The sequence below is a fragment of the Tenrec ecaudatus genome, chromosome 14, assembly GCF_050624435.1.
Source record: "Tenrec ecaudatus isolate mTenEca1 chromosome 14, mTenEca1.hap1, whole genome shotgun sequence".
In the NCBI taxonomy this organism is placed as follows: domain Eukaryota; kingdom Metazoa; phylum Chordata; class Mammalia; order Afrosoricida; family Tenrecidae; genus Tenrec; species Tenrec ecaudatus.
In genome coordinates, this window is record NC_134543.1 from 99,887,524 (window position 1) to 99,913,376 (window position 25,853).

The following is a 25,853-nucleotide window of genomic DNA, read 5'->3' on the forward strand; positions in this document are numbered from 1 at the left end:
GGTTTCTTTAGATCCATGAAATTCCTTGTTGAATTTTAGTCAGAAAATGAAAACTCCGGAGCCTCTGTTCAGCAAGCCCGGGTGTAGCTCCCATAGGCACACTGGTGCTCCTCTAGAATTTGGATAAAAATCTTTTTCAGGAGAATAAGGAACCTTGATCAAGCCAGGTGGGTTTTGACAAAAGAATTGCTGCCTGTGCCAGGTATACTGACAAGCACCCAGCTGTGCCAGTCCAGCATGTATTCAGCACAGGAATCTGCATCCATTGAGCCAAGACAAAGGAAAGCTCAGGGAGGCAGCACCCGTGTAGAAAAGCATTTGTACTTCAAAGAGGAGGCCAATGAGGTGAAAGGAAATACCCATGGCAAATAGTTTTTATCAGTTGCAGAATTTCACAGAGCAATATTGCTGGGAGAGAAAAGGCACCACCTGAGGGAGGCACTCTCCACAAAACTACCTAGGGCAGGAGCCAGGTTGCCCCCAGGCACTAGGCGTGTCAGGCCTCAGCATTGTAAGGAGAGTTCACTGAAGTCCCTGAGTGAAGTTTTCTCCGCTGTCCTATGTCTACGTTCCTAAAATTTACTCTGTGGTTTCTGATGATCCTGGGTTATGAAAGGCCACTATTCATCGTTCTCCTTACACTCGTGCGCCTCCATCGACCTTAAAAGAAAGGGAGATTCATTCCCCTGCACCTCCACCAAAAAAAAAAAAAAAGAAAGGGAGGACACGCAACTGCTGGCAGGTAAATTCAGCAAACTTTGTCTCAACCCAAAAGAGACAGCTCTGTGGTGACCCGTCTTCCACGGTAAAACATTTCCTAGCCAATAAGGAATCTTCCCATCGCAATGACAATATGAGAGAATTGCCGCCGATGGATTTGCCGCTGTGCCTACAAACATCATCTTGAGGCCATACAGTAGTGAAGCACGGGAACCCAGGCGCTTCACCCTTTACGCTAGACCAGTGAAACTCAGAGAAGCACTATTGACTTTTGAGACATGACGTTGCTGGAAGCATCAGTGTACAGAGGCATGGGAACCTCGACGGAGCTTCTTCGTGTGAATAAAACGCAGGCTGAACTTCATGGCAGGTTCCAGATTCTCAGGAATTCCACAGGCTGTATTGCTCAGAGGTAGAACCCAATGCTTAGGGCACATTTGAACTGAAAAATCTTGCTGGACTCACGGCTTTCCCAAAGACCCAAGGTTCTCAAAGAGCGAGGGTAAGTTTGACGGAAAAACAAACTGCCGGTGGCGCCTTTTTGCCTTGAAACCGGCAAGGAGCAAGATTTTCCTTAAACCATGAATCTCAGAAACATTGTGATCGTGAAGGAAAACCAGGGAAAGCAGATGTACTTCCAATAATCCTACACTTCAATGAAACCTCAAACCTAAATCCTATATTAAAACCAACCCTAATCCTAGCCCTAACCTAGGTCAAAACCTAGCCCTAGGTCTAAACCTAAAAAGAGGTGTAACCCTAAGCCTAGGTGTAATTCTGTAGACTCCTAACCTTAAACTGAACCCTAACCTAAGGCTCAGCCTAAACCAAGCCCTAACCCTAACCATATGTCTACCCTAAGGCTAAGCCTAATCCTAACCCCAAATCTGATGTGAACATGCAGCTCCCCCTACAACTAACCTTACTCCTAACCGTCACCCTTCGCCTGAACCTAACTTAACTCTATCCATCACCTTCAATCCAAGCCTCCATATCACCTTTATTGTAATCCAATCCCTTAAACTAGACAGAGAGCTAAACTTATCCACAACCAAAACGGATGTAACACACAAGCCACAAGCCTGACCCCAACTCTTAACCTCACACACTTTCTAACCCTCACACAAATATTAACCCCAACCCATACCTAAAGAGTCAAGTTCACCATAAGCCTAAATGAGACAATAGGTTCATTCATCCTTAAGCACTAAACCCTACTCTTACCTTCAACCTCACACTCACCCTACATTTGATCCATAACCTTACCATAAACCGAATACTCACGCAGCAGTAACTCTAACCTGAACTCTAACAATGTCTCTAAAAATGGCCACATGCTTGTACCTATGCCCATCTAAAGTTAAGGCTATACCGAAATCTTCTGTCCCACTATTTTGCAGCATTTAAAGAAGTACACTGGGAAAGATTTTTCTGCAAGGAAGAAACTGCAGGCGGAGTGGCTGAACTGAGAATACAATGCTGCACGAGCTCTTTGCCCTCAGATGTGGAAGTGTCAACAGTTGGCACTATAAAGAAACGGGAGTTTAATAAGTGATCATCAACCCCTGTGAATTCCCTTTGTTCTAGACGCCTGAAATAAAGAGTTGTCCTGAGTCACATAAACCTACACCGGGTGGTCTTAACGTGGCGCGGGAACATGCAGGTATAAGAGAATTCCGAAGAAAGCTGAACATCCACAATTGAATGGCCATTGCTAGAAATGAAGTTGCAGCCGGATCGGACTGGGAAACTTAAGCTTCCATTAGACAATGAAGATGTTAGAATCTGGTAGGTCCACAATTCACGGTTTCTTTAGATCCATGAAATTCCTTGTTGAATTTTAGTCAGAAAATGAAAACTCCGGAGCCTCTGTTCAGCAAGCCCGGGTGTAGCTCCCATAGGCACACTGGTGCTCCTCTAGAATTTGGATAAAAATCTTTTTCAGGAGAATAAGGAACCTTGATCAAGCCAGGTGGGTTTTGACAAAAGAATTGCTGCCTGTGCCAGGTATACTGACAAGCACCCAGCTGTGCCAGTCCAGCATGTATTCAGCACAGGAATCTGCATCCATTGAGCCAAGACAAAGGAAAGCTCAGGGAGGCAGCACCCATGTAGAAAAGCATTTGTACTTCAAAGAGGAGGCCAATGAGGTGAAAGGAAATACCCATGGCAAATAGTTTTTATCAGTTGCAGAATTTCACAGAGCAATATTGCTGGGAGAGAAAAGGCACCACCTGAGGGAGGCACTCTCCACAAAACTACCTAGGGCAGGAGCCGGGTTTCCCCCAGGCACTAGGCGTGTCAGGCCTCAGCATTGTAAGGAGAGTTCACTGAAGTCCCTGAGTGAAGTTTTCTCCGCTGTCCTATGTCTACGTTCCTAAAATTTACTCTGTGGTTTCTGATGATCCTGGGTTATGAAAGGCCACTATTCATCGTTCTCCTTACACTCGTGCGCCTCCATCGACCTTAAAAGAAAGGGAGATTCATTCCCCTGCACCTCCACCAAAAAAAAAAAAAAAAGAAAGGGAGGACACGCAACTGCTGGCAGGTAAATTCAGCAAACTTTGTCTCAACCCAAAAGAGACAGCTCTGTGGTGACCCGTCTTCCATGGTAAAACATTTCCTAGCCAATAAGGAATCTTCCCATCGCAATGACAATATGAGAGAATTGCCACCGATGGATTTGCCGCTGTGCCTACAAACATCATCTTGAGGCCATACAGTAGTGAAGCACGGGAACCCAGGCACTTCACCCTTTACGCTAGACCAGTGAAACTCAGAGAAGCACTATTGACTTTTGAGACATGACGTTGCTGGAAGCATCAGTGTACAGAGGCATGGGAACCTCGAAGGAGCTTCTTCGTGTGAATAAAACGCAGGCTGAACTTCATGGCAGGTTCCAGATTCTCAGGAATTCCACGGGCTGTATTGCTCAGAGGTAGAACCCAATGCTTAGGGCACATTTGAACTGAAAAATCTTGCTGGACTCACGGCTTTCCCAAAGACCCAAGGTTCTCAAAGAGCGAGGGTAAGTTTGACGGAAAAACAAACTGCCGGTGGCGCCTTTTTGCCTTGAAACCGGCAAGGAGCAAGATTTTCCTTAAACCATGACTCTCAGAAACATTGTGATCGTGAAGGAAAACCAGGGAGAGCAGATGTACTTCCAATAATCCTACACTTCAAGGAAACCTCAAACCTAAATCCTATATTAAAACCAACCCTAATCCTAGCCCTAACCTAGGTCAAAACCTAGCCCTAGGTCTAAACCTAAAAAGAGGTGTAACCCTAAGCCTAGGTGTAATTCTGTAGACTCCTAACCTTAAACTGAACCCTAACCTAAGGCTCAGCCTAAACCAAGCCCTAACCCTAACCATATGTCTACCCTAAGGCTAAGCCTAATCCTAACCCCAAATCTGATGTGAACATGCAGCTCCCCCTACAACTAACCTTACTCCTAACCGTCACCCTTCGCCTGACCCTAACTTAACTCCATCCATCACCTTCAATCCAAGCCTCCATATCACCTTTATTGTAATCCAATCCCTTAAACTAGACAGAGAGCTAAACTTATCCACAACCAAAACGGATGTAACACACAAGCCGCAAGCCTGACCCCAACTCTTAACCTCACACACTTTCTAACCCTCACACAAATATTAACCCCAACCCATACCTAAAGAGTCAAGTTCACCATAAGCCTAAATGAGACAATAGGTTCATTCATCCTTAAGCACTAAACCCTACTCTTACCTTCAACCTCACACTCACCCTACATTTGATCCATAACCTTACCATAAACCGAATACTCACGCAGCAGTAACTCTAACCTGAACTCTAACAATGTCTCTAAAAATGGCCACATGCTTGTACCTATGCCCATCTAAAGTTAAGGCTATACCGAAATCTTCTGTCCCACTATTTTGCAGCATTTAAAGAAGTACACTGGGAAAGATTTTTCTGCAAGGAAGAAACTGCAGGCGGCGTGGCTGAACTGAGAATACAATGCTGCACGAGCTCTTTGCCCTCAGATGTGGAAGTGTCAACAGTTGGCACTATAAAGAAACGGGAGTTTAATAAGTGATCATCAACCCCTGTGAATTCCCTTTGTTCTAGACGCCTGAAATAAAGAGTTGTCCTGAGTCACATAAACCTCCACCGGGTGGTCTTAACGTGGCGCGGGAACATGCAGGTATAAGAGAATTCCGAAGAAAGCTGAACATCCACAATTGAATGGCCATTGCTAGAAATGAAGTTGCAGCCGGATCGGACTGGGAAACTTAAGCTTCCATTAGACAATGAAGATGTTAGAATCTGGTAGGTCCACAATTCACGGTTTCTTTAGATCCATGAAATTCCTTGTTGAATTTTAGTCAGAAAATGAAAACTCCGGAGCCTCTGTTCAGCAAGTCCGGGTGTAGCTCCCAAAGGCACACTGGTGCTCCTCTAGAATTTGGATAAAAATCTTTTTCAGGAGAATAAGGAACCTTGATCAAGCCAGGTGGGTTTTGACAAAAGAATTGCTGCCTGTGCCAGGTATACTGACAAGCACCCAGCTGTGCCAGTCCAGCATGTATTCAGCACAGGAATCTGCATCCATTGAGCCAAGACAAAGGAAAGCTCAGGGAGGCAGCACCCGTGTAGAAAAGCATTTGTACTTCAAAGAGGAGGCCAATGAGGTGAAAGGAAATACCCATGGCAAATAGTTTTTATCAGTTGCAGAATTTCACGGAGCAATATTGCTGGGAGAGAAAAGGCACCACCTGAGGGAGGCACTCTCCACAAAACTACCTAGGGCAGGAGCCGGGTTGCCCCCAGGCACTAGGCGTGTCAGGCCTCAGCATTGTAAGGAGAGTTCACTGAAGTCCCTGAGTGAAGTTTTCTCCGCTGTCCTATGTCTACGTTCCTAAAATTTACTCTGTGGTTTCTGATGATCCTGGGTTATGAAAGGCCACTATTCATCGTTCTCCTTACACTCGTGCGCCTCCATCGACCTTAAAAGAAAGGGAGATTCATTCCCCTGCACCTCCACCAAAAAAAAAAAAAAAAGAAAGGGAGGACACGCAACTGCTGGCAGGTAAATTCAGCAAACTTTGTCTCAACCCAAAAGAGACAGCTCTGTGGTGACCCGTCTTCCATGGTAAAACATTTCCTAGCCAATAAGGAATCTTCCCATCGCAATGACAATATGAGAGAATTGCCACCGATGGATTTGCCGCTGTGCCTACAAACATCATCTTGAGGCCATACAGTAGTGAAGCACGGGAACCCAGGCACTTCACCCTTTACGCTAGACCAGTGAAACTCAGAGAAGCACTATTGACTTTTGAGACATGACGTTGCTGGAAGCATCAGTGTACAGAGGCATGGGAACCTCGAAGGAGCTTCTTCGTGTGAATAAAACGCAGGCTGAACTTCATGGCAGGTTCCAGATTCTCAGGAATTCCACGGGCTGTATTGCTCAGAGGTAGAACCCAATGCTTAGGGCACATTTGAACTGAAAAATCTTGCTGGACTCACGGCTTTCCCAAAGACCCAAGGTTCTCAAAGAGCGAGGGTAAGTTTGACGGAAAAACAAACTGCCGGTGGCGCCTTTTTGCCTTGAAACCGGCAAGGAGCAAGATTTTCCTTAAACCATGACTCTCAGAAACATTGTGATCGTGAAGGAAAACCAGGGAGAGCAGATGTACTTCCAATAATCCTACACTTCAAGGAAACCTCAAACCTAAATCCTATATTAAAACCAACCCTAATCCTAGCCCTAACCTAGGTCAAAACCTAGCCCTAGGTCTAAACCTAAAAAGAGGTGTAACCCTAAGCCTAGGTGTAATTCTGTAGACTCCTAACCTTAAACTGAACCCTAACCTAAGGCTCAGCCTAAACCAAGCCCTAACCCTAACCATATGTCTACCCTAAGGCTAAGCCTAATCCTAACCCCAAATCTGATGTGAACATGCAGCTCCCCCTACAACTAACCTTACTCCTAACCGTCACCCTTCGCCTGACCCTAACTTAACTCTATCCATCACCTTCAATCCAAGCCTCCATATCACCTTTATTGTAATCCAATCCCTTAAACTAGACAGAGAGCTAAACTTATCCACAACCAAAACGGATGTAACACACAAGCCGCAAGCCTGACCCCAACTCTTAACCTCACACACTTTCTAACCCTCACACAAATATTAACCCCAACCCATACCTAAAGAGTCAAGTTCACCATAAGCCTAAATGAGACAATAGGTTCATTCATCCTTAAGCACTAAACCCTACTCTTACCTTCAACCTCACACTCACCCTACATTTGATCCATAACCTTACCATAAACCGAATACTCACGCAGCAGTAACTCTAACCTGAACTCTAACAATGTCTCTAAAAATGGCCACATGCTTGTACCTATGCCCATCTAAAGTTAAGGCTATACCGAAATCTTCTGTCCCACTATTTTGCAGCATTTAAAGAAGTACACTGGGAAAGATTTTTCTGCAAGGAAGAAACTGCAGGCGGCGTGGCTGAACTGAGAATACAATGCTGCACGAGCTCTTTGCCCTCAGATGTGGAAGTGTCAACAGTTGGCACTATAAAGAAACGGGAGTTTAATAAGTGATCATCAACCCCTGTGAATTCCCTTTGTTCTAGACGCCTGAAATAAAGAGTTGTCCTGAGTCACATAAACCTCCACCGGGTGGTCTTAACGTGTCGCGGGAACATGCAGGTATAAGAGAATTCCGAAGAAAGCTGAACATCCACAATTGAATGGCCATTGCTAGAAATGAAGTTGCAGCCGGATCGGACTGGGAAACTTAAGCTTCCATTAGACAATGAAGATGTTAGAATCTGGTAGGTCCACAATTCACGGTTTCTTTAGATCCATGAAATTCCTTGTTGAATTTTAGTCAGAAAATGAAAACTCCGGAGCCTCTGTTCAGCAAGTCCGGGTGTAGCTCCCAAAGGCACACTGGTGCTCCTCTAGAATTTGGATAAAAATCTTTTTCAGGAGAATAAGGAACCTTGATCAAGCCAGGTGGGTTTTGACAAAAGAATTGCTGCCTGTGCCAGGTATACTGACAAGCACCCAGCTGTGCCAGTCCAGCATGTATTCAGCACAGGAATCTGCATCCATTGAGCCAAGACAAAGGAAAGCTCAGGGAGGCAGCACCCGTGTAGAAAAGCATTTGTACTTCAAAGAGGAGGCCAATGAGGTGAAAGGAAATACCCATGGCAAATAGTTTTTATCAGTTGCAGAATTTCACGGAGCAATATTGCTGGGAGAGAAAAGGCACCACCTGAGGGAGGCACTCTCCACAAAACTACCTAGGGCAGGAGCCGGGTTGCCCCCAGGCACTAGGCGTGTCAGGCCTCAGCATTGTAAGGAGAGTTCACTGAAGTCCCTGAGTGAAGTTTTCTCCGCTGTCCTATGTCTACGTTCCTAAAATTTACTCTGTGGTTTCTGATGATCCTGGGTTATGAAAGGCCACTATTCATCGTTCTCCTTACACTCATGCGCCTCCATCGACCTTAAAAGAAAGGGAGATTCATTCCCCTGCACCTCCACCAAAAAAAAAAAAAAAAGAAAGGGAGGACACGCAACTGCTGGCAGGTAAATTCAGCAAACTTTGTCTCAACCCAAAAGAGACAGCTCTGTGGTGACCCGTCTTCCATGGTAAAACATTTCCTAGCCAATAAGGAATCTTCCCATCGCAATGACAATATGAGAGAATTGCCACCGATGGATTTGCCGCTGTGCCTACAAACATCATCTTGAGGCCATACAGTAGTGAAGCACGGGAACCCAGGCACTTCACCCTTTACGCTAGACCAGTGAAACTCAGAGAAGCACTATTGACTTTTGAGACATGACGTTGCTGGAAGCATCAGTGTACAGAGGCATGGGAACCTCGAAGGAGCTTCTTCGTGTGAATAAAACGCAGGCTGAACTTCATGGCAGGTTCCAGATTCTCAGGAATTCCACGGGCTGTATTGCTCAGAGGTAGAACCCAATGCTTAGGGCACATTTGAACTGAAAAATCTTGCTGGACTCACGGCTTTCCCAAAGACCCAAGGTTCTCAAAGAGCGAGGGTAAGTTTGACGGAAAAACAAACTGCCGGTGGCGCCTTTTTGCCTTGAAACCGGCAAGGAGCAAGATTTTCCTTAAACCATGACTCTCAGAAACATTGTGATCGTGAAGGAAAACCAGGGAGAGCAGATGTACTTCCAATAATCCTACACTTCAATGAAACCTCAAACCTAAATCCTATATTAAAACCAACCCTAATCCTAGCCCTAACCTAGGTCAAAACCTAGCCCTAGGTCTAAACCTAAAAAGAGGTGTAACCCTAAGCCTAGGTGTAATTCTGTAGACTCCTAACCTTAAACTGAACCCTAACCTAAGGCTCAGCCTAAACCAAGCCCTAACCCTAACCATATGTCTACCCTAAGGCTAAGCCTAATCCTAACCCCAAATCTGATGTGAACATGCAGCTCCCCCTACAACTAACCTTACTCCTAACCGTCACCCTTCGCCTGACCCTAACTTAACTCTATCCATCACCTTCAATCCAAGCCTCCATATCACCTTTATTGTAATCCAATCCCTTAAACTAGACAGAGAGCTAAACTTATCCACAACCAAAACGGATGTAACACACAAGCCGCAAGCCTGACCCCAACTCTTAACCTCACACACTTTCTAACCCTCACACAAATATTAACCCCAACCCATACCTAAAGAGTCAAGTTCACCATAAGCCTAAATGAGACAATAGGTTCATTCATCCTTAAGCACTAAACCCTACTCTTACCTTCAACCTCACACTCACCCTACATTTGATCCATAACCTTACCATAAACCGAATACTCACGCAGCAGTAACTCTAACCTGAACTCTAACAATGTCTCTAAAAATGGCCACATGCTTGTACCTATGCCCATCTAAAGTTAAGGCTATACCGAAATCTTCTGTCCCACTATTTTGCAGCATTTAAAGAAGTACACTGGGAAAGATTTTTCTGCAAGGAAGAAACTGCAGGCGGCGTGGCTGAACTGAGAATACAATGCTGCACGAGCTCTTTGCCCTCAGATGTGGAAGTGTCAACAGTTGGCACTATAAAGAAACGGGAGTTTAATAAGTGATCATCAACCCCTGTGAATTCCCTTTGTTCTAGACGCCTGAAATAAAGAGTTGTCCTGAGTCACATAAACCTCCACCGGGTGGTCTTAACGTGGCGCGGGAACATGCAGGTATAAGAGAATTCCGAAGAAAGCTGAACATCCACAATTGAATGGCCATTGCTAGAAATGAAGTTGCAGCCGGATCGGACTGGGAAACTTAAGCTTCCATTAGACAATGAAGATGTTAGAATCTGGTAGGTCCACAATTCACGGTTTCTTTAGATCCATGAAATTCCTTGTTGAATTTTAGTCAGAAAATGAAAACTCCGGAGCCTCTGTTCAGCAAGCCCGGGTGTAGCTCCCATAGGCACACTGGTGCTCCTCTAGAATTTGGATAAAAATCTTTTTCAGGAGAATAAGGAACCTTGATCAAGCCAGGTGGGTTTTGACAAAAGAATTGCTGCCTGTGCCAGGTATACTGACAAGCACCCAGCTGTGCCAGTCCAGCATGTATTCAGCACAGGAATCTGCATCCATTGAGCCAAGACAAAGGAAAGCTCAGGGAGGCAGCACCCGTGTAGAAAAGCATTTGTACTTCAAAGAGGAGGCCAATGAGGTGAAAGGAAATACCCATGGCAAATAGTTTTTATCAGTTGCAGAATTTCACAGAGCAATATTGCTGGGAGAGAAAAGGCACCACCTGAGGGAGGCACTCTCCACAAAACTACCTAGGGCAGGAGCCAGGTTGCCCCCAGGCACTAGGCGTGTGAGGCCTCAGCATTGTAAGGAGAGTTCACTGAAGTCCCTGAGTGAAGTTTTCTCCGCTGTCCTATGTCTACGTTCCTAAAATTTACTCTGTGGTTTCTGATGATCCTGGGTTATGAAAGGCCACTATTCATCGTTCTCCTTATACTCGTGCGCCTCCATCGACCTTAAAAGAAAGGGAGATTCATTCCCCTGCACCTCCACCAAAAAAAAAAAAGAAAAGAAAGGGAGGACACGCAACTGCTGGCAGGTAAATTCAGCAAACTTTGTCTCAACCCAAAAGAGACAGCTCTGTGGTGACCCGTCTTCCACGGTAAAACATTTCCTAGCCAATAAGGAATCTTCCCATCGCAATGACAATATGAGAGAATTGCCACCGATGGATTTGCCGCTGTGCCTACAAACATCATCTTGAGGCCATACAGTAGTGAAGCACGGGAACCCAGGCGCTTCACCCTTTACGCTAGACCAGTGAAACTCAGAGAAGCACTATTGACTTTTGAGACATGACGTTGCTGGAAGCATCAGTGTACAGAGGCATGGGAACCTCTAAGGAGCTTCTTCGTGTGAATAAAACGCAGGCTGAACTTCATGGCAGGTTCCAGATTCTCAGGAATTCCACGGGCTGTATTGCTCAGAGGTAGAACCCAATGCTTAGGGCACATTTGAACTGAAAAATCTTGCTGGACTCACGGCTTTCCCAAAGACCCAAGGTTCTCAAAGAGCGAGGGTAAGTTTGACGGAAAAACAAACTGCCGGTGGCGCCTTTTTGCCTTGAAACCGGCAAGGAGCAAGATTTTCCTTAAACCATGAATCTCAGAAACATTGTGATCGTGAAGGAAAACCAGGGAGAGCAGATGTACTTCCAATAATCCTACACTTCAATGAAACCTCAAACCTAAATCCTATATTAAAACCAACCCTAATCCTAGCCCTAACCTAGGTCAAAACCTAGCCCTAGGTCTAAACCTAAAAAGAGGTGTAACCCTAAGCCTAGGTGTAATTCTGTAGACTCCTAACCTTAAACTGAACCCTAACCTAAGGCTCAGCCTAAACCAAGCCCTAACCCTAACCATATGTCTACCCTAAGGCTAAGCCTAATCCTAACCCCAAATCTGATGTGAACATGCAGCTCCCCCTACAACTAACCTTACTCCTAACCGTCACCCTTCGCCTGAACCTAACTTAACTCTATCCATCACCTTCAATCCAAGCCTCCATATCACCTTTATTGTAATCCAATCCCTTAAACTAGACAGAGAGCTAAACTTATCCACAACCAAAACGGATGTAACACACAAGCCGCAAGCCTGACCCCAACTCTTAACCTCACACACTTTCTAACCCTCACACAAATATTAACCCCAACCCATACCTAAAGAGTCAAGTTCACCATAAGCCTAAATGAGACAATAGGTTCATTCATCCTTAAGCACTAAACCCTACTCTTACCTTCAACCTCACACTCACCCTACATTTGATCCATAACCTTACCATAAACCGAATACTCACGCAGCAGTAACTCTAACCTGAACTCTAACAATGTCTCTAAAAATGGCCACATGCTTGTACCTATGCCCATCTAAAGTTAAGGCTATACCGAAATCTTCTGTCCCACTATTTTGCAGCATTTAAAGAAGTACACTGGGAAAGATTTTTCTGCAAGGAAGAAACTGCAGGCGGCGTGGCTGAACTGAGAATACAATGCTGCACGAGCTCTTTGCCCTCAGATGTGGAAGTGTCAACAGTTGGCACTATAAAGAAACGGGAGTTTAATAAGTGATCATCAACCCCTGTGAATTCCCTTTGTTCTAGACGCCTGAAATAAAGAGTTGTCCTGAGTCACATAAACCTCCACCGGGTGGTCTTAACGTGGCGCGGGAACATGCAGGTATAAGAGAATTCCGAAGAAAGCTGAACATCCACAATTGAATGGCCATTGCTAGAAATGAAGTTGCAGCCGGATCGGACTGGGAAACTTAAGCTTCCATTAGACAATGAAGATGTTAGAATCTGGTAGGTCCACAATTCACGGTTTCTTTAGATCCATGAAATTCCTTGTTGAATTTTAGTCAGAAAATGAAAACTCCGGAGCCTCTGTTCAGCAAGTCCGGGTGTAGCTCCCATAGGCACACTGGTGCTCCTCTAGAATTTGGATAAAAATCTTTTTCAGGAGAATAAGGAACCTTGATCAAGCCAGGTGGGTTTTGACAAAAGAATTGCTGCCTGTGCCAGGTATACTGACAAGCACCCAGTTGTGCCAGTCCAGCATGTATTCAGCACAGGAATCTGCATCCATTGAGCCAAGACAAAGGAAAGCTCAGGGAGGCAGCACCCATGTAGAAAAGCATTTGTACTTCAAAGAGGAGGCCAATGAGGTGAAAGGAAATACCCATGGCAAATAGTTTTTATCAGTTGCAGAATTTCACAGAGCAATATTGCTGGGAGAGAAAAGGCACCACCTGAGGGAGGCACTCTCCACAAAACTACCTAGGGCAGGAGCCGGGTTGCCCCCAGGCACTAGGCGTGTCAGGCCTCAGCATTGTAAGGAGAGTTCACTGAAGTCCCTGAGTGAAGTTTTCTCTGCTGTCCTATGTCTACGTTCCTAAAATTTACTCTGTGGTTTCTGATGATCCTGGGTTATGAAAGGCCACTATTCATCGTTCTCCTTACACTCGTGCGCCTCCATCGACCTTAAAAGAAAGGGAGATTCATTCCCCTGCACCTCCACAAAAAAAAAAAAAAAAAAAGAAAGAAAGAAAGGGAGGACACGCAACTGCTGGCAGGTAAATTCAGCAAACTTTGTCTCAACCCCAAAGAGACAGCTCTGTGGTGACCCGTCTTCCATGGTAAAACATTTCCTAGCCAATAAGGAATCTTCCCATCGCAATGACAATATGAGAGAATTGCCACCGATGGATTTGCCGCTGTGCCTACAAACATCATCTTGAGGCCATACAGTAGTGAAGCACGGGAACCCAGGCACTTCACCCTTTACGCTAGACCAGTGAAACTCAGAGAAGCACTATTGACTTTTGAGACATGACGTTGCTGGAAGCATCAGTGTACAGAGGCATGGGAACCTCGAAGGAGCTTCTTCGTGTGAATAAAACGCAGGCTGAACTTCATGGCAGGTTCCAGATTCTCAGGAATTCCACGGGCTGTATTGCTCAGAGGTAGAACCCAATGCTTAGGGCACATTTGAACTGAAAAATCTTGCTGGACTCACGGCTTTCCCAAAGACCCAAGGTTCTCAAAGAGCGAGGGTAAGTTTGACGGAAAAACAAACTGCCGGTGGCGCCTTTTTGCCTTGATACCGGGAAGGAGCAAGATTTTCCTTAAACCATGAATCTCAGAAACATTGTGATCGTGAAGGAAAACCAGGGAGAGCAGATGTACTTCCAAGAATCCTACACTTAAATGAAACCTCAAACCTAAATCCTATATTAAAACCAACCCTAATCCTAGCCCTAACCTAGGTCAAAACCTAGCCCTAGGTCTAAACCTAAAAAGAGGTGTAACCCTAAGCCTAGGTGTAATTCTGTAGACTCCTAACCTTAAACTGAACCCTAACCTAAGGCTCAGCCTAAACCAAGCCCTAACCCTAACCATATGTCTACCCTAAGGCTAAGCCTAATCCTAACCCCAAATCTGATGTGAACATGCAGCTCCCCCTACAACTAACCTTACTCCTAACCGTCACCCTTCGCCTGAACCTAACTTAACTCTATCCATCACCTTCAATCCAAGCCTCCATATCACCTTTATTGTAATCCAATCCCTTAAACTAGACAGAGAGCTAAACTTATCCACAACCAAAACGGATGTAACACACAAGCCGCAAGCCTGACCCCAACTCTTAACCTCACACACTTTCTAACCCTCACACAAATATTAACCCCAACCCATACCTAAAGAGTCAAGTTCACCATAAGCCTAAATGAGACAATAGGTTCATTCATCCTTAAGCACTAAACCCTACTCTTACCTTCAACCTCACACTCACCCTACATTTGATCCATAACCTTACCATAAACCGAATACTCACGCAGCAGTAACTCTAACCTGAACTCTAACAATGTCTCTAAAAATGGCCACATGCTTGTACCTATGCCCATCTAAAGTTAAGGCTATACCGAAATCTTCTGTCCCACTATTTTGCAGCATTTAAAGAAGTACACTGGGAAAGATTTTTCTGCAAGGAAGAAACTGCAGGCGGCATGGCTGAACTGAGAATACAATGCTGCACGAGCTCTTTGCCCTCAGATGTGGAAGTGTCAACAGTTGGCACTATAAAGAAACGGGAGTTTAATAAGTGATCATCAACCCCTGTGAATTCCCTTTGTTCTAGACGCCTGAAATAAAGAGTTGTCCGGAGTCACATAAACCTCCACCGGGTGGTCTTAACGTGGCGCGGGAACATGCAGGTATAAGAGAATTCCGAAGAAAGCTGAACATCCACAATTGAATGGCCATTGCTAGAAATGAAGTTGCAGCCGGATCGGACTGGGAAACTTAAGCTTCCATTAGACAATGAAGATGTTAGAATCTGGTAGGTCCACAATTCACGGTTTCTTTAGATCCATGAAATTCCTTGTTGAATTTTAGTCAGAAAATGAAAACTCCGGAGCCTCTGTTCAGCAAGTCCGGGTGTAGCTCCCATAGGCACACTGGTGCTCCTCTAGAATTTGGATAAAAATCTTTTTCAGGAGAATAAGGAACCTTGATCAAGCCAGGTGGGTTTTGACAAAAGAATTGCTGCCTGTGCCAGGTATACTGACAAGCACCCAGTTGTGCCAGTCCAGCATGTATTCAGCACAGGAATCTGCATCCATTGAGCCAAGACAAAGGAAAGCTCAGGGAGGCAGCACCCATGTAGAAAAGCATTTGTACTTCAAAGAGGAGGCCAATGAGGTGAAAGGAAATACCCATGGCAAATAGTTTTTATCAGTTGCAGAATTTCACAGAGCAATATTGCTGGGAGAGAAAAGGCACCACCTGAGGGAGGCACTCTCCACAAAACTACCTAGGGCAGGAGCCGGGTTGCCCCCAGGCACTAGGCGTGTCAGGCCTCAGCATTGTAAGGAGAGTTCACTGAAGTCCCTGAGTGAAGTTTTCTCTGCTGTCCTATGTCTACGTTCCTAAAATTTACTCTGTGGTTTCTGATGATCCTGGGTTATGAAAGGCCACTATTCATCGTTCTCCTTACACTCGTGCGCCTCCATCGACCTTAAAAGAAAGGGAGATTCATTCCCCTGCACCTCCACAAAAAAAAAAAAAAAAAAAAAGAAAGAAAGAAAGGGAGGACACGCAACTGCTGGCAGGTAAATTCAGCAAACTTTGTCTCAACCCAAAAGAGACAGCTCTGTGGTGACCCGTCTTCCATGGTAAAACATTTCCTAGCCAATAAGGAATCTTCCCATCGCAATGACAATATGAGAGAATTGCCACCGATGGATTTGCCGCTGTGCCTACAAACATCATCTTGAGGCCATACAGTAGTGAAGCACGGGAACCCAGGCACTTCACCCTTTACGCTAGACCAGTGAAACTCAGAGAAGCACTATTGACTTTTGAGACATGACGTTGCTGGAAGCATCAGTGTACAGAGGCATGGGAACCTCGAAGGAGCTTCTTCGTGTGAATAAAACGCAGGCTGAACTTCATGGCAGGTTCCAGATTCTCAGGAATTCCACGGGCTGTATTGCTCAGAGGTAGAACCCAATGCTTAGGGCACATTTGAACTGAAAAATCTTGCTGGACTCACGGCTTTCCCAAAGACCCAAGGTTCTCAAAGAGCGAGGGTAAGTTTGACGGAAAAACAAACTGCCGGTGGCGCCTTTTTGCCTTGAAACCGGCAAGGAGCAAGATTTTCCTTAAACCATGAATCTCAGAAACATTGTGATCGTGAAGGAAAACCAGGGAGAGCAGATGTACTTCCAATAATCCTACACTTCAATGAAACCTCAAACCTAAATCCTATATTAAAACCAACCCTAATCCTAGCCCTAACCTAGGTCAAAACCTAGCCCTAGGTCTAAACCTAAAAAGAGGTGTAACCCTAAGCCTAGGTGTAATTCTGTAGACTCCTAACCTTAAACTGAACCCTAACCTAAGGCTCAGCCTAAACCAAGCCCTAACCCTAACCATATGTCTACCCTAAGGCTAAGCCTAATCCTAACCCCAAATCTGATGTGAACATGCAGCTCCCCCTACAACTAACCTTACTCCTAACCGTCACCCTTCGCCTGACCCTAACTTAACTCTATCCATCACCTTCAATCCAAGCCTCCATATCACCTTTATTGTAATCCAATCCCTTAAACTAGACAGAGAGCTAAACTTATCCACAACCAAAACGGATGTAACACACAAGCCACAAGCCTGACCCCAACTCTTAACCTCACACACTTTCTAACCCTCACACAAATATTAACCCCAACCCATACCTAAAGAGTCAAGTTCACCATAAGCCTAAATGAGACAATAGGTTCATTCATCCTTAAGCACTAAACCCTACTCTTACCTTCAACCTCACACTCACCCTACATTTGATCCATAACCTTACCATAAACCGAATACTCACGCAGCAGTAACTCTAACCTGAACTCTAACAATGTCTCTAAAAATGGCCACATGCTTGTACCTATGCCCATCTAAAGTTAAGGCTATACCGAAATCTTCTGTCCCACTATTTTGCAGCATTTAAAGAAGTACACTGGGAAAGATTTTTCTGCAAGGAAGAAACTGCAGGCGGCGTGGCTGAACTGAGAATACAATGCTGCACGAGCTCTTTGCCCTCAGATGTGGAAGTGTCAACAGTTGGCACTATAAAGAAACGGGAGTTTAATAAGTGATCATCAACCCCTGTGAATTCCCTTTGTTCTAGACGCCTGAAATAAAGAGTTGTCCTGAGTCACATAAACCTCCACCGGGTGGTCTTAACGTGGCGCGGGAACATGCAGGTATAAGAGAATTCCGAAGAAAGCTGAACATCCACAATTGAATGGCCATTGCTAGAAATGAAGTTGCAGCCGGATCGGACTGGGAAACTTAAGCTTCCATTAGACAATGAAGATGTTAGAATCTGGTAGGTCCACAATTCACGGTTTCTTTAGATCCATGAAATTCCTTGTTGAATTTTAGTCAGAAAATGAAAACTCCGGAGCCTCTGTTCAGCAAGTCCGGGTGTAGCTCCCATAGGCACACTGGTGCTCCTCTAGAATTTGGATAAAAATCTTTTTCAGGAGAATAAGGAACCTTGATCAAGCCAGGTGGGTTTTGACAAAAGAATTGCTGCCTGTGCCAGGTATACTGACAAGCACCCAGTTGTGCCAGTCCAGCATGTATTCAGCACAGGAATCTGCATCCATTGAGCCAAGACAAAGGAAAGCTCAGGGAGGCAGCACCCATGTAGAAAAGCATTTGTACTTCAAAGAGGAGGCCAATGAGGTGAAAGGAAATACCCATGGCAAATAGTTTTTATCAGTTGCAGAATTTCACAGAGCAATATTGCTGGGAGAGAAAAGGCACCACCTGAGGGAGGCACTCTCCACAAAACTACCTAGGGCAGGAGCCGGGTTGCCCCCAGGCACTAGGCGTGTCAGGCCTCAGCATTGTAAGGAGAGTTCACTGAAGTCCCTGAGTGAAGTTTTCTCCGCTGTCCTATGTCTACGTTCCTAAAATTTACTCTGTGGTTTCTGATGATCCTGGGTTATGAAAGGCCACTATTCATCGTTCTCCTTACACTCGTGCGCCTCCATCGACCTTAAAAGAAAGGGAGATTCATTCCCCTGCACCTCCACAAAAAAAAAAAAAAAAAAAAGAAAGAAAGAAAGGGAGGACACGCAACTGCTGGCAGGTAAATTCAGCAAACTTTGTCTCAACCCAAAAGAGACAGCTCTGTGGTGACCCGTCTTCCATGGTAAAACATTTCCTAGCCAATAAGGAATCTTCCCATCGCAATGACAATATGAGAGAATTGCCACCGATGGATTTGCCGCTGTGCCTACAAACATCATCTTGAGGCCATACAGTAGTGAAGCACGGGAACCCAGGCACTTCACCCTTTACGCTAGACCAGTGAAACTCAGAGAAGCACTATTGACTTTTGAGACATGACGTTGCTGGAAGCATCAGTGTACAGAGGCATGGGAACCTCGAAGGAGCTTCTTCGTGTGAATAAAACGCAGGCTGAACTTCATGGCAGGTTCCAGATTCTCAGGAATTCCACGGGCTGTATTGCTCAGAGGTAGAACCCAATGCTTAGGGCACATTTGAACTGAAAAATCTTGCTGGACTCACGGCTTTCCCAAAGACCCAAGGTTCTCAAAGAGCGAGGGTAAGTTTGACGGAAAAACAAACTGCCGGTGGCGCCTTTTTGCCTTGAAACCGGCAAGGAGCAAGATTTTCCTTAAACCATGAATCTCAGAAACATTGTGATCGTGAAGGAAAACCAGGGAGAGCAGATGTACTTCCAATAATCCTACACTTCAATGAAACCTCAAACCTAAATCCTATATTAAAACCAACCCTAATCCTAGCCCTAACCTAGGTCAAAACCTAGCCCTAGGTCTAAACCTAAAAAGAGGTGTAACCCTAAGCCTAGGTGTAATTCTGTAGACTCCTAACCTTAAACTGAACCCTAACCTAAGGCTCAGCCTAAACCAAGCCCTAACCCTAACCATATGTCTACCCTAAGGCTAAGCCTAATCCTAACCCCAAATCTGATGTGAACATGCAGCTCCCCCTACAACTAACCTTACTCCTAACCGTCACCCTTCGCCTGAACCTAACTTAACTCTATCCATCACCTTCAATCCAAGCCTCCATATCACCTTTATTGTAATCCAATCCCTTAAACTAGACAGAGAGCTAAACTTATCCACAACCAAAACGGATGTAACACACAAGCCGCAAGCCTGACCCCAACTCTTAACCTCACACACTTTCTAACCCTCACACAAATATTAACCCCAACCCATACCTAAAGAGTCAAGTTCACCATAAGCCTAAATGAGACAATAGGTTCATTCATCCTTAAGCACTAAACCCTACTCTTACCTTCAACCTCACACTCACCCTACATTTGATCCATAACCTTACCATAAACCGAATACTCACGCAGCAGTAACTCTAACCTGAACTCTAACAATGTCTCTAAAAATGGCCACATGCTTGTACCTATGCCCATCTAAAGTTAAGGCTATACCGAAATCTTCTGTCCCACTATTTTGCAGCATTTAAAGAAGTACACTGGGAAAGATTTTTCTGCAAGGAAGAAACTGCAGGCGGCGTGGCTGAACTGAGAATACAATGCTGCACGAGCTCTTTGCCCTCAGATGTGGAAGTGTCAACAGTTGGCACTATAAAGAAACGGGAGTTTAATAAGTGATCATCAACCCCTGTGAATTCCCTTTGTTCTAGACGCCTGAAATAAAGAGTTGTCCGGAGTCACATAAACCTCCACCGGGTGGTCTTAACGTGGCGCGGGAACATGCAGGTATAAGAGAATTCCGAAGAAAGCTGAACATCCACAATTGAATGGCCATTGCTAGAAATGAAGTTGCAGCCGGATCGGACTGGGAAACTTAAGCTTCCATTAGACAATGAAGATGTTAGAATCTGGTAGGTCCACAATTCACGGTTTCTTTAGATCCATGAAATTCCTTGTTGAATTTTAGTCAGAAAATGAAAACTCCGGAGCCTCTGTTCAGCAAGTCCGGGTGTAGCTCCCATAGGCACACTGGTGCTCCTCTAGAATTTGGATAAAAATCTTTTTCAGGAGAATAAGGAACCTTGATCAAGCCAGGTGGGTTTTGACAAAAGAATTGCTGCCTGTGCCAGGTATACTGACAAGCACCCAGTTGTGCCAGTCCAGCATGTATTCAGCACAGGAATCTGCATCCATTGAGCCAAGACAAAGGAAAGCTCAGGGAGGCAGCACCCGTGTAGAAAAGCATTTGTACTTCAAAGAGGAGGCCAATGAGGTGAAAGGAAATACCCATGGCAAATAGTTTTTATCAGTTGCAGAATTTCACAGAGCAATATTGCTGGGAGAGAAAAGGCACCACCTGAGGGAGGCACTCTCCACAAAACTACCTAGGGCAGGAGCCGGGTTGCCCCCAGGCACTAGGCGTGTCAGGCCTCAGCATTGTAAGGAGAGTTCACTGAAGTCCCTGAGTGAAGTTTTCTCTGCTGTCCTATGTCTACGTTCCTAAAATTTACTCTGTGGTTTCTGATGATCCTGGGTTATGAAAGGCCACTATTCATCGTTCTCCTTACACTCGTGCGCCTCCATCGACCTTAAAAGAAAGGGAGATTCATTCCCCTGCACCTCCACAAAAAAAAAAAAAAAAAAAGAAAGAAAGAAAGGGAGGACACGCAACTGCTGGCAGGTAAATTCAGCAAACTTTGTCTCAACCCAAAAGAGACAGCTCTGTGGTGACCCGTCTTCCATGGTAAAACATTTCCTAGCCAATAAGGAATCTTCCCATCGCAATGACAATATGAGAGAATTGCCACCGATGGATTTGCCGCTGTGCCTACAAACATCATCTTGAGGCCATACAGTAGTGAAGCACGGGAACCCAGGCACTTCACCCTTTACGCTAGACCAGTGAAACTCAGAGAAGCACTATTGACTTTTGAGACATGACGTTGCTGGAAGCATCAGTGTACAGAGGCATGGGAACCTCGAAGGAGCTTCTTCGTGTGAATAAAACGCAGGCTGAACTTCATGGCAGGTTCCAGATTCTCAGGAATTCCACGGGCTGTATTGCTCAGAGGTAGAACCCAATGCTTAGGGCACATTTGAACTGAAAAATCTTGCTGGACTCACGGCTTTCCCAAAGACCCAAGGTTCTCAAAGAGCGAGGGTAAGTTTGACGGAAAAACAAACTGCCGGTGGCGCCTTTTTGCCTTGAAACCGGCAAGGAGCAAGATTTTCCTTAAACCATGAATCTCAGAAACATTGTGATCGTGAAGGAAAACCAGGGAGAGCAGATGTACTTCCAATAATCCTACACTTCAATGAAACCTCAAACCTAAATCCTATATTAAAACCAACCCTAATCCTAGCCCTAACCTAGGTCAAAACCTAGCCCTAGGTCTAAACCTAAAAAGAGGTGTAACCCTAAGCCTAGGTGTAATTCTGTAGACTCCTAACCTTAAACTGAACCCTAACCTAAGGCTCAGCCTAAACCAAGCCCTAACCCTAACCATATGTCTACCCTAAGGCTAAGCCTAATCCTAACCCCAAATCTGATGTGAACATGCAGCTCCCCCTACAACTAACCTTACTCCTAACCGTCACCCTTCGCCTGACCCTAACTTAACTCTATCCATCACCTTCAATCCAAGCCTCCATATCACCTTTATTGTAATCCAATCCCTTAAACTAGACAGAGAGCTAAACTTATCCACAACCAAAACGGATGTAACACACAAGCCGCAAGCCTGACCCCAACTCTTAACCTCACACACTTTCTAACCCTCACACAAATATTAACCCCAACCCATACCTAAAGAGTCAAGTTCACCATAAGCCTAAATGAGACAATAGGTTCATTCATCCTTAAGCACTAAACCCTACTCTTACCTTCAACCTCACACTCACCCTACATTTGATCCATAACCTTACCATAAACCGAATACTCACGCAGCAGTAACTCTAACCTGAACTCTAACAATGTCTCTAAAAATGGCCACATGCTTGTACCTATGCCCATCTAAAGTTAAGGCTATACCGAAATCTTCTGTCCCACTATTTTGCAGCATTTAAAGAAGTACACTGGGAAAGATTTTTCTGCAAGGAAGAAACTGCAGGCGGCGTGGCTGAACTGAGAATACAATGCTGCACGAGCTCTTTGCCCTCAGATGTGGAAGTGTCAACAGTTGGCACTATAAAGAAACGGGAGTTTAATAAGTGATCATCAACCCCTGTGAATTCCCTTTGTTCTAGACGCCTGAAATAAAGAGTTGTCCTGAGTCACATAAACCTCCACCGGGTGGTCTTAACGTGGCGCGGGAACATGCAGGTATAAGAGAATTCCGAAGAAAGCTGAACATCCACAATTGAATGGCCATTGCTAGAAATGAAGTTGCAGCCGGATCGGACTGGGAAACTTAAGCTTCCATTAGACAATGAAGATGTTAGAATCTGGTAGGTCCACAATTCACGGTTTCTTTAGATCCATGAAATTCCTTGTTGAATTTTAGTCAGAAAATGAAAACTCCGGAGCCTCTGTTCAGCAAGTCCGGGTGTAGCTCCCATAGGCACACTGGTGCTCCTCTAGAATTTGGATAAAAATCTTTTTCAGGAGAATAAGGAACCTTGATCAAGCCAGGTGGGTTTTGACAAAAGAATTGCTGCCTGTGCCAGGTATACTGACAAGCACCCAGCTGTGCCAGTCCAGCATGTATTCAGCACAGGAATCTGCATCCATTGAGCCAAGACAAAGGAAAGCTCAGGGAGGCAGCACCCATGTAGAAAAGCATTTGTACTTCAAAGAGGAGGCCAATGAGGTGAAAGGAAATACCCATGGCAAATAGTTTTTATCAGTTGCAGAATTTCACAGAGCAATATTGCTGGGAGAGAAAAGGCACCACCTGAGGGAGGCACTCTCCACAAAACTACCTAGGGCAGGAGCCGGGTTGCCCCCAGGCACTAGGCGTGTCAGGCCTCAGCATTGTAAGGAGAGTTCACTGAAGTCCCTGAGTGAAGTTTTCTCCGCTGTCCTATGTCTACGTTCCTAAAATTTACTCTGTGGTTTCTGATGATCCTGGGTTATGAAAGGCCACTATTCATCGTTCTCCTTACACTCGTGCGCCTCCATCGACCTTAAAAGAAAGGGAGATTCATTCCCCTGCACCTCCACAAAAAAAAAAAAAAAAAAAAGAAAGAAAGAAAGGGAGGACACGCAACTGCTGGCAGGTAAATTCAGCAAACTTTGTCTCAACCCAAAAGAGACAGCTCTGTGGTGACCCGTCTTCCATGGTAAAACATTTCCTAGCCAATAAGGAATCTTCCCATCGCAATGACAATATGAGAGAATTGCCACCGATGGATTTGCCGCTGTGCCTACAAACATCATCTTGAGGCCATACAGTAGTGAAGCACGGGAACCCAGGCACTTCACCCTTTACGCTAGACCAGTGAAACTCAGAGAAGCACTATTGACTTTTGAGACATGACGTTGCTGGAAGCATCAGTGTACAGAGGCATGGGAACCTCGAAGGAGCTTCTTCGTGTGAATAAAACGCAGGCTGAACTTCATGGCAGGTTCCAGATTCTCAGGAATTCCACGGGCTGTATTGCTCAGAGGTAGAACCCAATGCTTAGGGCACATTTGAACTGAAAAATCTTGCTGGACTCACGGCTTTCCCAAAGACCCAAGGTTCTCAAAGAGCGAGGGTAAGTTTGACGGAAAAACAAACTGCCGGTGGCGCCTTTTTGCCTTGATACCGGGAAGGAGCAAGATTTTCCTTAAACCATGAATCTCAGAAACATTGTGATCGTGAAGGAAAACCAGGGAGAGCAGATGTACTTCCAAGAATCCTACACTTAAATGAAACCTCAAACCTAAATCCTATATTAAAACCAACCCTAATCCTAGCCCTAACCTAGGTCAAAACCTAGCCCTAGGTCTAAACCTAAAAAGAGGTGTAACCCTAAGCCTAGGTGTAATTCTGTAGACTCCTAACCTTAAACTGAACCCTAACCTAAGGCTCAGCCTAAACCAAGCCCTAACCCTAACCATATGTCTACCCTAAGGCTAAGCCTAATCCTAACCCCAAATCTGATGTGAACATGCAGCTCCCCCTACAACTAACCTTACTCCTAACCGTCACCCTTCGCCTGAACCTAACTTAACTCTATCCATCACCTTCAATCCAAGCCTCCATATCACCTTTATTGTAATCCAATCCCTTAAACTAGACAGAGAGCTAAACTTATCCACAACCAAAACGGATGTAACACACAAGCCGCAAGCCTGACCCCAACTCTTAACCTCACACACTTTCTAACCCTCACACAAATATTAACCCCAACCCATACCTAAAGAGTCAAGTTCACCATAAGCCTAAATGAGACAATAGGTTCATTCATCCTTAAGCACTAAACCCTACTCTTACCTTCAACCTCACACTCACCCTACATTTGATCCATAACCTTACCATAAACCGAATACTCACGCAGCAGTAACTCTAACCTGAACTCTAACAATGTCTCTAAAAATGGCCACATGCTTGTACCTATGCCCATCTAAAGTTAAGGCTATACCGAAATCTTCTGTCCCACTATTTTGCAGCATTTAAAGAAGTACACTGGGAAAGATTTTTCTGCAAGGAAGAAACTGCAGGCGGCATGGCTGAACTGAGAATACAATGCTGCACGAGCTCTTTGCCCTCAGATGTGGAAGTGTCAACAGTTGGCACTATAAAGAAACGGGAGTTTAATAAGTGATCATCAACCCCTGTGAATTCCCTTTGTTCTAGACGCCTGAAATAAAGAGTTGTCCGGAGTCACATAAACCTCCACCGGGTGGTCTTAACGTGGCGCGGGAACATGCAGGTATAAGAGAATTCCGAAGAAAGCTGAACATCCACAATTGAATGGCCATTGCTAGAAATGAAGTTGCAGCCGGATCGGACTGGGAAACTTAAGCTTCCATTAGACAATGAAGATGTTAGAATCTGGTAGGTCCACAATTCACGGTTTCTTTAGATCCATGAAATTCCTTGTTGAATTTTAGTCAGAAAATGAAAACTCCGGAGCCTCTGTTCAGCAAGTCCGGGTGTAGCTCCCATAGGCACACTGGTGCTCCTCTAGAATTTGGATAAAAATCTTTTTCAGGAGAATAAGGAACCTTGATCAAGCCAGGTGGGTTTTGACAAAAGAATTGCTGCCTGTGCCAGGTATACTGACAAGCACCCAGTTGTGCCAGTCCAGCATGTATTCAGCACAGGAATCTGCATCCATTGAGCCAAGACAAAGGAAAGCTCAGGGAGGCAGCACCCATGTAGAAAAGCATTTGTACTTCAAAGAGGAGGCCAATGAGGTGAAAGGAAATACCCATGGCAAATAGTTTTTATCAGTTGCAGAATTTCACAGAGCAATATTGCTGGGAGAGAAAAGGCACCACCTGAGGGAGGCACTCTCCACAAAACTACCTAGGGCAGGAGCCGGGTTGCCCCCAGGCACTAGGCGTGTCAGGCCTCAGCATTGTAAGGAGAGTTCACTGAAGTCCCTGAG